The sequence below is a fragment of the Pseudopipra pipra genome, chromosome 2, assembly GCF_036250125.1.
Source record: "Pseudopipra pipra isolate bDixPip1 chromosome 2, bDixPip1.hap1, whole genome shotgun sequence".
NCBI classification, from domain to species: domain Eukaryota; kingdom Metazoa; phylum Chordata; class Aves; order Passeriformes; family Pipridae; genus Pseudopipra; species Pseudopipra pipra.
In genome coordinates, this window is record NC_087550.1 from 47,365,531 (window position 1) to 47,377,775 (window position 12,245).

Here is a 12,245-nt window from a genome sequence, read left to right on the forward strand (position 1 = left end):
TATTACTCTTCCTTTTAGTCTTTGAACACTTTTAGTCTTTGAACAGGTTTTAGTAGTGTTCCTGGGAAGGTGGTCAAGGACTAGTTATTTGTCTATTTTCATGCCTGATACATGCTTTTACAGATTGCCAATATCTCTTCTTAAAATATGGGAAAAGATTTATCTCTGCTAAACATCATTTTCAGAACTGAAATACAAAGAAGCTTTGTTTTATTGAAGTCATTGTATGAATGTTACTTGTAATTTGCTCCTGGTTTTAGGAATGGAACAAAAGCCTCAGCACTGAGTGGAAAAAAGAAAATCAAAAATATTCTGGTGGCCTTGTGATAACTCAGAGTAGTGGAGCAAAATATAATAAAGAAATTCATAGTGCATCTTACTACTTAGACAACTTGGTTTGAAACCAAAATGTAATGTCTTCCTTTAATGTTCTGCCTGCAATAGTACTCTCAGTATATTTTTAAGAGGCATACAGAAAGTAAATGACCTGTTATCAAGAATCAGATTTTTCTCATATTTTACTTTCTACAGTTTCAGAAAATTTATTAACTTAAAACTCAGTTATGCTTAAAAGAAAACCATGCATATTGTTAACTGGATGGCTCAGGAGATGGGTAATTTGTTACAGAGCCTTTCACATCTAGGTCTGTAGCTCAAATACAGTATAAGTTGGCAACTGCAAAAAACTATTACCATCTCATTTTCTGGTCTGTGTGAAATGAGTTGGTGGTCTCAGTCCAGCATGAAGTTTTCTTCCAGCAGAAAATCCACCTCACAATTGACTATCTTTTGATAATCTGAGGAAAAGACCAAAAGCTTGAGGCAGAGACTCAGAGGTCTTCCCACCGGAACCTTGTCAAGCTGTGTTGGTGAGAATCCTATAAAAGCTGTACAGGGCCTGCCTGTGCTGCCTTGTCTGTGGAAACCTTCAGGCTTGTAATTTTGAAATCATCCAGTTTGAGCTGCATTTAGAAAGCACATGTTTCATGCAGGACAAAAGACAGAATTGTACCTGCCAATGCTCTCTTCCTTTTATTTTAGTCGTAGAGTTCCTGGGAGTAACCCGAGTAACAAAAAGGATTCTACCTAGTGTTTCGTCTTAGAAAGACAGGGTGGTGAAAAGTAAAGCTAAAAATTGGGACTTTGCTAGCACCTATATTCTGATTCAAAGCAGAATAACTGATGTTAATGCTTAGATGTGGTTTTCTGTTCCAGAATATGTTACTCTTCAGGAATAACAGTGTTTAAGTTGTCACTTTTAACTCCAGATTGGATGGCTGGACAGATTGACTATGTTTTTCTTACTGTGCCTTTAAAATGATAGGTGTTGCTGTAGTTTCTAAGTGGTTTATATTTTCCTGGATTTAGATACACCCACAGAGCTGCTTAAGTAACACACTTGCTTTCATGTCATATACTAACTATTATAAGACTGATGGTGCTTGGGGGTGGTAGAAAGCCAAAGAGTGTAGTACTTTGGCAGAAAAATCTGTTTTTTGCTACTTCTCTCTCATAGACTAAAGATTTTTTTTAAAGGGTATGAGTTATTTATATGATTATCTTCCATCTAAGTGCAATTTTCTGCTTTTGGTTTGATTTTTCTGTTGGGTTTTTTGGTTGTTGGGTTTTTTTTTAAGATGTCTTAGTGAAGTTAGCTTTTAGGTAGGTAATGTTCTGGAGTTTGAGATCTTGACTTATGTAACCAGAAACAAAGTATAGCATAAAGCAACTCCTTTTTTGCTAGTGTCCACAAGCCACGCAGTAAAACTTAGTGGCTATTAAATCACAGGAACTTAGACTGAAATTTGTCTTCACAGTGTTGGAATCAAGGAATCTTAATTTATTTAAGGTTTGTGTAAATGACTGTCCTTCTGTATGAAACAGTAAAAACTGTAAAAAGACAACAATTGTCTATTGTGAATTTTGTATTCATGGTTTGTCTTTAACAAAGAAAATGCCTACAAATCTTTACAGTAACTTAACTATTTAAATAGTTAACTGTTTTTTTCTTTCCCTGGGTGCACGAAAGCCAGTTCACTATTTCCATCAGAGCAAGGGAGATGTTGATTGTATTTATCTTTGAATACTGCAGTGCTTCAGTAGTTAGATTTTCCATAAGTCTTTGAAACACCCCAGTAGAATTTTTCAAAAAATAAATGCCAGCCTTTTTAAAATTTCTTACTTGACTTGCGTATTTTTCAGCTTTCTTAAATTTCATGGCTTAAAGTAATTGAAAGCAGATAGTTTATTCATGCTCTGATTGTAGCAGGAAGGAAATAGGAACGCTTCATGTAATTACCACAAAGTGCATCAATTACAGTTTTAATAATATTTTGAATTTAGTTATGAAGCATGCATTTTGCTGACTTCTTTTCCTAGTATTTTTTCCATTTTATAATATCCAGCTATTGGACTTCTTACTTTGCTTCAAGTTCTTATTTTACCCTAAAAATAAGCATAAGCAGAAGATTATCCATAGATCTGTTTTCATCAATCTGCAACCTCAACAGCAAGGGAAAAGAGAAGCTGCATTTTACAGCATGCTTGGAAGGTTTTTTCAAGTAATGGGCTCAAAACAGCAGTCCCTTTGCGTGGTACAGTAACTTTTGTGCCATGCCTATTAGTGTTTGAAAGTGCATCTTTATTTAATAATATTTTGTAGTCGTCCTGTCTACACAGTCAGGATCCAGTCTCAGCTAAGAGAGGAGCACCCCTCTACTACATGTGTGGTCACTGACAGTAAGATTAGTCTGCAATTTACGTTAATAATAGAATTTGCATCTAAACTATTTGAAGTACTTCTGTGGTGCAGCAATGCTTAAAAGCATACCACCACACCCCCAAAAAAACTACAAACAAAAAACCACAGAGGAAATCTCACAGGTCTTACTTATAGTACTGCAGCTGGGACACTAGAATAAAATTATTTTTGTTTCTAAATCTTCAGACTTCATTCTCTGGCCCATTTCTTTATGTGGGGTGTGAGTGGGTGTTGAACAGATGAACTGCCACTCGGCAAGCCAGGTATGGAAGAGGGGTTAACACAGTGTTGGGCTCCTGCTTCCTGTTCCCCTCCTCCTGTATCTTGCCAAAGGAATGACAGTTTCTAAACCTTTGTCAATAACATCTGTGTCCTAGTTGGTCTGGGATTGTGTCACTGTGGAGGTGAACATTTGCAAACTAGCACAGGATACTGCTAGTGAATGCGTTCTAGTGTGTAGCTCAGCTAAACCGCTACTTTGAGGTAGTCAAGCTTTATTATAGTTGGAACATAACTTCCTGGGACCTGGACTCTTCCCAAGGATACCTGCTACCAGGTTTGGGATTAGAGATGTTCTCATCAGTGAGGAGAAGCACTGCCAGAGTGGTTTTGTGGGGTTTTTTTGTAGACAAAATCTTAATTACTTTTCAGGCTCTGGAAGGTGAATCACTTAATTGTGTGCATTAGGCAAAGTTAAATACGTGGAACTTTTACCCTAGCAGCTTACCATTTTCCCCATTAGAGCTTTAGAATCCAAGGATTTCTCCCTCATCAATATTCAATGATGGCTTCAGAAATACAGGAATGCCCTTTGGTCTTGCTGTAGAGCTTCCAAATCTGCGGTCATTTGAAGGAATGAACCTAAATGCTTAAAAAGAAGAAAGAATTAATAGGAAAAGCTGTGCACATTACTAGAAAGAAGTTTACAGCTTTTAAAAGCAGAGTGGTTTTCTACTCTGTTTAAGTATATCAACAGGTAATAGGCATCGTTTCTCGAAAGGCATTATAATGACTTGGTAGTGATTTTCTTTCAGAGGAGAAAAAAAAAAAAGCCCAGTCCAAGTCCAATCACTCTTTTGGTTGTCAGCTGTTACATTTCCCAGGATTTTTGTTTGCAAGGTGTTTTTCATTAGGTGTGTGCTTTCATGAGATCACAAAAGAACAGTGTGTCTGGCAGAACCTTGTTTTCTTGCATATGCTTACAATTACGTGCTCTTCTCCGAGTTGTAGTTTACTATAATTCTAAATGTTCTGTAGTTAAAATAATATCTAGTGTACCTTAATGCTTCTATTTATGGGGAACATGACTACTCCCTTGCCTGCCTTTCTTAGTATTTTCTTTGTCTTAGATTAAACTAATCCAAGCGAGTAACTAATCCATAGAAATGGATCAAAGGAGATTGCAAAACTTAAGTATTTGGTGCTCGTGCCAGTGATTAAAAAAAAAAAAGAGAGAAACTACCAAAAAAAGGAAAACTTGAAAGAAAATAGCCTCTTGGGTCAAACTTTTGACTGAATAATGTCTGTCAATTTTATAGAAATGCAGATTTAAAAGTAGAAGTGGAGCATATTGCTGCAGTACTACCAGCCTTCCAGTTAGAAAAGTATGGAGAGATGTGTGAGTTTGTGTAGAGATCTTTGAGTTTACCATAGAGAAGTCTATAGAGATACATAAAATAATGTGCTTCATATTCATGTATGCAAATCATAGTGAGACCACTTTCTTTGAAAGGTCATAGCCATAAGGAAGGGGATGTACCTGTGGGGAAAAAAGGAAATGTCACTCCGGTCTTCAAGGAGAATCTGGGAAATTACACGCCAGTCAATCACTCTTGCCTTGATCATTGGAAAGGTGATGGATCAAATCCTCCTGGAAGGCATTTGCAAGCATCTGAAAGATATGAAGGTGATTGGGAGTAGTCAACATGGATTTTTATCAAGGGGAAACCGTGGTTCGCCAACCTGAAAGCCTTCAGTGACTAGCTTGATGGATGGCATAACAGCAGTGGATATTGCTTCCTTTAGTAAGACTTTCAACTCTGCATCTCGTACATCCTTGTAGACAAACTAATGAAGTAGAGACTAGGAAGTGCACAGTGAAGTGGATTGAGAACTGGCTGAGTTGATGGGCTCAAAGGATCAGTGCCATGAAATTGAGCTGGACGCCAGTCACTAGAGCGGTGTCCCAAGGGTTGATACTGAGACCAGTGCTGTTTAACATCATCGTCAGTGATGTGAACAAAGACAGAAAGCACAACCTCAACAAGTTGGCAGATGATATCCAGAGGTGCCTTCCAACCTCAGCCATTCTGTGAATGTGTTATATCTTCATCATTTGATCTGTCTTGAAAATTACTGTTTTTTCAAAGTCTGAAATCCAGCTCATGACAAATAATAGAAGAGAAACCAAGGGGATGGGGAGCTATGAGGGAGCAAGTGTAAGATGAATATGAAAGATCAAATAGCTCATATGGAATAAGTAACAATGTGAAGAACGCAGTGGAATACTTTGCAGCAAAGGAAGACATTTTTGCAATGTATCTTGACAGCAGTATGATGAGGGGGAGGATGTGGTGCCATTTTCTTTTCCTGAAGAAAAAAGGTGACGTATCACCAAAAGTTTTTTTGGAAGCTGTGTGGTCACAAAATGAAAGATATACTTCTACTGGATCATCAGTTGTTACGGACTTTGGTGTGAAACACTCGTGTAACACTAGTGTCTCTAGAAAGAGATACCTAAAGATATTAAAAAACCTGTCAATTCTACAGGATTAAAGTGTTACAGAGATTCGTATTTTTAGACTTTTATTGGATTAGCCCTATATCTTTTATTCTTAGCTGGAGGTGCTAAGTACTGGAATCCAATGGAAAATATAAATGAAAACACAATATTTAGTCTTCATTGCAAGGCTTCCTGGTGATTTTGTAAATTGACAGTCTTTAAAGATAGTGAAAAGTTTTGGGTTTGTTTTTTATAATTCACAGGGCACATCCATTCAAGCAATTCCTGAATATGGATGTACTCTGTCATAGCTTTTTATAGACGGATCATCTTTAACCTTAGATCTCTTATAAGAAAATGCAAGGCCATTTAACAAGTTTTAAGTAAGGATAGTGAAAGGATACTATAAACTCAAAGATTTACATAATATGTGAGATCAACAGAAAACACCTGAAAATTTTTATCCAAGCAACTGGTGTTTAGCAAAATGTCCTAAAAATCTTGATAATATTTTACCACACAGTGCTGTTAGTTTCAAATTAATAATAAGATGGAGTGCTGAATAGGGGAACATTTGGTGGGTATTTTTCTGATTTCCAAGTGAAAAGCTCATTTCTTAAATTGATTCAAATGAAAGTAAGGTGCAAGCAAAGGTCAGAAATCTCTATTTCAGGTATGGGTTTTTCAAATCCACTTCTCTTAGACTACTGCTTTTGTTCAAAGCCCCGTTTACCTGATTGTCAAGTCCAACCTTATCTGTAATTTTTTTGTAGCCTTTTATTATCTTCTGCAGGTGTTTCCAGAAGATCTGACTGTATCAGTTTGTCTGGGGTACTGACTTATGCTTTGTCTGGTGGAACCTAAATTTGGTTTTTCTGCTTTTTAGCTCAATATTTCTTTTCCATAAACCATCCTCAAAATAATTAATCCTCTGTGGTGATAAAACCAAAGTCTCACAACCTTCATGTTTACAGCTGGCAATAATACTGGCAACTATTTTTTACTCTATTAGTGAGTATATCTTGTTTTGAAACTACAATAAATACAATCTTTGTCCAAAGTTTAAAGAGGAGGTCAAGGGAGAGCAATATATGTATTATAAGAGGAGCTTTGCTAATTTACCAATTCAATAATGTGACCAAACCTAGACAGAATTACTCTTGAGACTGTATTGCCTGGAGAAAATACAAATAGAGTTTCTAAATTTGGAGTTCTGTAATCAGTGTAAACTTCTATTGAACTGCCATCACATGTCTTAGGGACATACAAATGCAACACAGATTAGTATTTGTAGACGTGAAGTTGCATTACATGATTATTGATGTTTTAGTGATATATTTTTGCCTTATCTGCTGTAGAACTGTCAGACACAAGAAGCAATGGAAGTGGAGTATTTTTTCCCTGACATTTCTACATCATTGTAAATCAAATAATTTTAACCAGTAATCCTAGACAGATTAACAGGCAGTGAAGAACTATTGCAAAAGGGGAACTACAAATTTGAATCTGAAAGTAACTTGTAGTTTTTCTTTATATTAATATAAACGCTATAAATGTGAAGAGGACTGCTTTTGTTTTCTCTCTCCTTGTTTCCCTGGAGTCCTTCAGGACTAGATCCAATGTTTCAGGACTGATCTTTATAACCACTTGTATCTTTACCTTACAGGATATGAAGTCAATGCAGACCTCTTCTGTGCCTTTGGGAAGTTTGTCCTTGTCTGGTGGAATATATGTTTAATAACAGCACCAGAAACACAAGTGTCCTCACATTGCATATTGACTTGTGAACTGGAAACAAGGTGGCGCTTTAGAGTTCTAGATATGCAAAATAATAGCATTGCTTTTACAGTCTCTAGGAAAAAATAGTTTAAAAAAAAGCAAGTTCTGTTTTTGCAAGAAAAAAAAACATTATGTTGATGTGTTGATACTGTGTAGCTGCTTAAGGAGACAAAGGTCACCTGGGCAAGCTGGTTCTTTGTTACTTTCCCCCAAGTAACCTTTGTATCTGTTAGCAAAATTCAGGTACATTTGGTAAAAAGATAGGATATCAAAACAGACCAAATTTCATGAGAAATAGATGTCAGATACAGGAGGGTATGTGTTGTGGGAGAAATGCATTGAGAGTTGCACCAGAGCCAACTGGTAAAAAATACTTTTGCTATTACTTTTTTTAGGCTTAGAAATACTTCGACTTAAATTCCAAGGCATTTGAGTAGATTGATAACTAAAGTAGAATAATGCAATGAAAATTATATGGGTGTCATGTAAGTAATATTGAGGAATATCATTCATAGATGGATACCTGATACATAGATAATTTTTCTATCTATCTGCCTGTATATATATGACACGTTTGACGATGCAAAGACATTAGCTCATGGGAGGACTATAGTAGATCTCTTTGTTTTCTCTAACTATGAACTTGTTCTTTCATTACTAGCCTGTTTTTTTCGTGTGCTGGCTTTCCAAGATGGCCAAATAACTAATTCTGGTGCTGGAAAGAGTAATGTAGGTAATCCTTCACTGTTTGAAGGTTAGCTCAAGTCATCTCAGTGCATTGCCATGCAGTAGTTAGAGGTAAAGTGGCTGCAATAACTCATATCCATTTAGATAAATACATTTAGAGGTAAGACTTCTACAGGGGAAAGGCATTCTAGAAGCTTCAGATGGAATTTCTGCCACTAAGGTGATGAGCTGTACTAGCCAGACAGAAAAAGCATCAGCATAACTTGTGGTTCTGACCTGAGAGAGGTATGGGGGACTGGAAGCTCTTTCATCACAAATCTACCTTTGAAGTAAGCTTAGTCAATAAAATCTCTGCAGTAGGATTTAAAAAACCCTAGAGTATGATTTTAGAAACAGATGCAGTTTGCAATTTAGTTTTGTTTTTTTTTTTTAACTGCTAAATACCTTAAGATTGTGTCAAACAAGTTAACACGTAAAATGCTGTGAGAGAGAGGAATATAAATTCCTCTCAAAATACAGGAAGGAGCCATAGTAAATGCTTTTACTGCAGTCTGCTGTAGAAAGAAAATGCTGTGTTTTGTATGATTTATACTCGTAGAGGAAAAGATTATAAGAAAATAGTCATTTGATTAAATCGAAGCAGTTTTAAAGTAACTTTATAAATAGGACAAACTTATATAAACTTATAAAAAGCTTGTTCTTTATGAACTCCCAACTTCATGTCTTGCTCTTAACATGAGTGACACAAAACACAATCTTTAAGGTGTTGTTTGAAATACAAAGTTGCTTTAACAGGTAAACAGAAAGCCCATGCAACCACTGGAAAGTGCATACTAATAAATTACATAGGCTTTTCACCTTTGTTATTTTTTCTTAATCCAGAACAGGAGGAGTTGTGTTAGTCAATACAAATAGGGTGATATGGAAGCAATGAGAGTATTATTTAAATGAAAAACAATAAAATAGAGCTGTTAAGGAAAATGGTGAGTTACCACAACTGCATGCAATCTAAGGAGTAAATAAGGCAATTTTCTGCCTTTGTGTGAAAGGATTGGGATGTATGACATTACAGTACTACTGAATATCTGTCAACCTGTGGAAACTGCTCCAACAAAATTAATGAGTAAAAATGGTACTCAGTGTTTCTATTTCCCATTCAAAATCCCTGCTTGTGAGGCTGAACTCTAAATATAAAAAGGAGTTGGAATTGCATGTGGAATAACATAGTACCTAAAAACCAGTTTCAGAGCACGCTCTGCACTTGCATTTGATCCTGCTCTGATGTGTCCACAGCATCCGGAGTCATCCTGACATCTGGTGCTTTAGCAAAACCCTTAGGAAATATATTTCTTCAGGATTGATTGTTTTAGTGTGTAAAGTTTGTTACTACACTTTTGCCTGATGTGTTAATGATATTTGACTTGTTAGATTTTCCTGCTATAATAGTATTTTTGGCCTATGATACCCACCTTTCCTTTCTTGGAGACTTAATACAGAAAGTCATGCCCTGCAGCTTGTCCTGATGTCCTGAGAAATGTAATTAATTTTTTTTTCTTTCAACTTGAATTCAGATCCAATCAAAGTGATAGAAAAGCCTGTCTATTAGGTGGTGTACAGGCTTTGAAAGGAAATTTTTGGACTATGTTCAGTGCATAAAAATGTAATAGTGAGACCAACAGCTTTTATCAGACTGAAACAGAGATAAAATACAGTTGATGGTAAGTAGCAGAAGGCCTCCCTGGCATAGATACAGCATCCTTTTATCTTGCCAAACACTTCCTGTACTTTTAAAATTTTTGAGCATGTGTGCTTTGATAATTTAGAGTTTTGTTTTTGTTTGGCTGTTACTGATTATTTTAACGACTCTAGGTTTTAATGAGAATTTTATTTAGATGCTTGATTTATTTATTTTGAACAGCTCTGGGATGTTCTTTATAGGAAAATAATTGCAGGAAGTATTACATTAAAATAGGTTTTCTTAATTTTCCAGTGCTTTTCACAATTAATGTGTTCTGTAATAAAAAAGTGTTTTGATGATTAGATTTAATACCTGTTGAGTTCTGTGGAGCCATTGTTTTCACCAGTGGTTGTGGTGGTCTTTTGATTATAATTTATTTTAAAGCCCCAAATCAGTTAATAGATGCAACAGAAATTATCTTGATTGCGAATACACATCTTTGAATTCAAGGAAAGAAATTTAACTTCAGAAGAGTGCTGATACTATCACTTGAATGAGGATGTATTGACACTGTTATTGTGTGAGAGTGCTGTTTAGCATTGAAGTAGTCAGTTTTGTTCAAAGTGGAAGGAAAATGGATTATTTTCTTCAATCAGAAAATATTCCAAAAAGACAGTTCCAGTCCCTAAGAATGCAATAAGGGAGCATCCCACCTTGATAATAAGGAACTATTTTGGTGTATGTTATGACTGCTTGAAGATCAGCAAGGTTATTAGAGATGTACTTTAAGAAGCATGAACACTGAATGTGTTGTTGGTCATAGACCGAAGCCTAGTAGGTTTTGCTTCACAGCTCTTCTTATCCGAGGACTTAACTGGGAAGTGATAAACCACAACAATATATTAAAATTTCTACTGCTATGCCACAAAAGTGCTCTTTTAAGCAGGCTACATTTTGCTAAGCCCTTGCAGTTGTCTTTCTAAACCTTTTTGATTATTTTTTCTGTGCCATTGAATTATGAATTTCTCAGCTAGACATTTTTAACTTATTTGTGTTTCATACTTATCAGGCACTTGCTCACATACAATTGAAGAAGTTCAGTTTTGATTTGGTATGATTGTAGGGTTGTGTTTTTGATTCTGTTCCTGTATTGTTTAATACTTTGAAGTCTAAAATATAAAGAAGTCATTAAATATAAATCTTAATAGAATCATTGAGGTCATGATTGCAAAAGAAAAACAATTTAGGGATAAAAGCCCTTTGCTTAGCATTGTTCTTTTCAAGTTAAACTGCCTTTTTTTAAAATTGAAAAGGAATGTTATACTTCTATCAGTTACCTTGTCACAGGTAGAAATGGATGGTATGGCCAGTTCTGAATATTGGTGGCACAGCCATTAATGATGCACAAATAGCAGTGGTTAACAAAAGTCACTGGTGTGACTCACCCCATCACTGTGAATCCTCTGCGGAGTAATATTTCAGTAGTCAAACTCATAAGTATTGAATTATCCAGATGAAAATTAGTAAGGATGATACTAAAACCTTATTAAAAGGTGCATTAAAATGCAGGTGTAAAGACTATGAGTCTGTTCATAAATATACATAGACTGCTGCAAAGAGTTAATAATAGGGGTGGGGAGGAGGTAGCATCTACGTTATAATAATACTATAATACAGAATTCAAAGGAATTTGTATTAGTCACCAATAGCTATGTTTAAGTCTTTGAAAATTACCAATTTCAGAAACAGACTAGTAGCAAAAATATGTAGATCAATAGCTCCTGCAGACCTGGTTTGATGCTAAAAGTACTAAGAATCAAAGATCACAATGGCTAAGCTGTCTGAAAAGGTGCATTTTTTCCTCATTGCTTTGATGAGTAAAGTGTAGTTAGAGGAGGACTCAGCAGCAGAGTACTCTTCCTGGAGCATGAGACAATGTTCTGTGACTTCCAGACATCTAGTATGCAAACACAGAATAAATAATCATCTCCTGCTCCTACCAATAACTTGCTCTGAGCAACAGGAATGCTGGTTTTGGTGGTGAGGCATTTTTTTTGTTTTGGTTTGTTTTTTTTTTGGTTGGTTGGTTTGGTTTGGTTTTTTGTTGTTGTGGTGGTGGGGGTGATTTTGGTTGTTTTTTTTTTTTGGTCACATCTCATCAAGACAGACTGGTATAATTTTCATTTTGTTTGCATTTTTACCTTCAAAATAGAAATTCAGATAAGTAAGTTTTGAAGTCTTGAGTTTCCTCTCTGTGAAGGTACACAAACATTTTCAGCGTATGTTAAGCAGCAGTGTGTGACTGCAGTGTTCGTTCTAAGTAGCAGTCCTGCAGAAAAGATGTGAAGAAAATGCATGGCTGGTAACCTTTAACATGAGTCAGTAGTCTTACAGAGTGAGGCAGGATACCTCACTCATATAAAAATCATATAAGGATCATATAAAGTGGAAGATACTGTGCAAGGCATGTAAAACAATCCCTCTACTGCATTTAGCATTAGTGAAGCTTCAGCAGGAGCAGTGTGTAATTTGGAGCACTTGAGTTGAAATAAATAGGTGGCCCAAGGCAGAACAGCTAAAGGGAATCCACCAGAATGATCATACATCCAGAAAAAAAT

General features: G+C 35.9%; 1 protein-coding gene across 8 annotated transcripts in view; it reads left to right on the top strand.

Annotated features, from left to right (window-relative positions):
• Positions 1-12,245, top strand: part of CDK8 (cyclin dependent kinase 8) — a 73,733-nt gene that overhangs the window by 39,821 nt on the left and 21,667 nt on the right. The window lies entirely within an intron of this gene.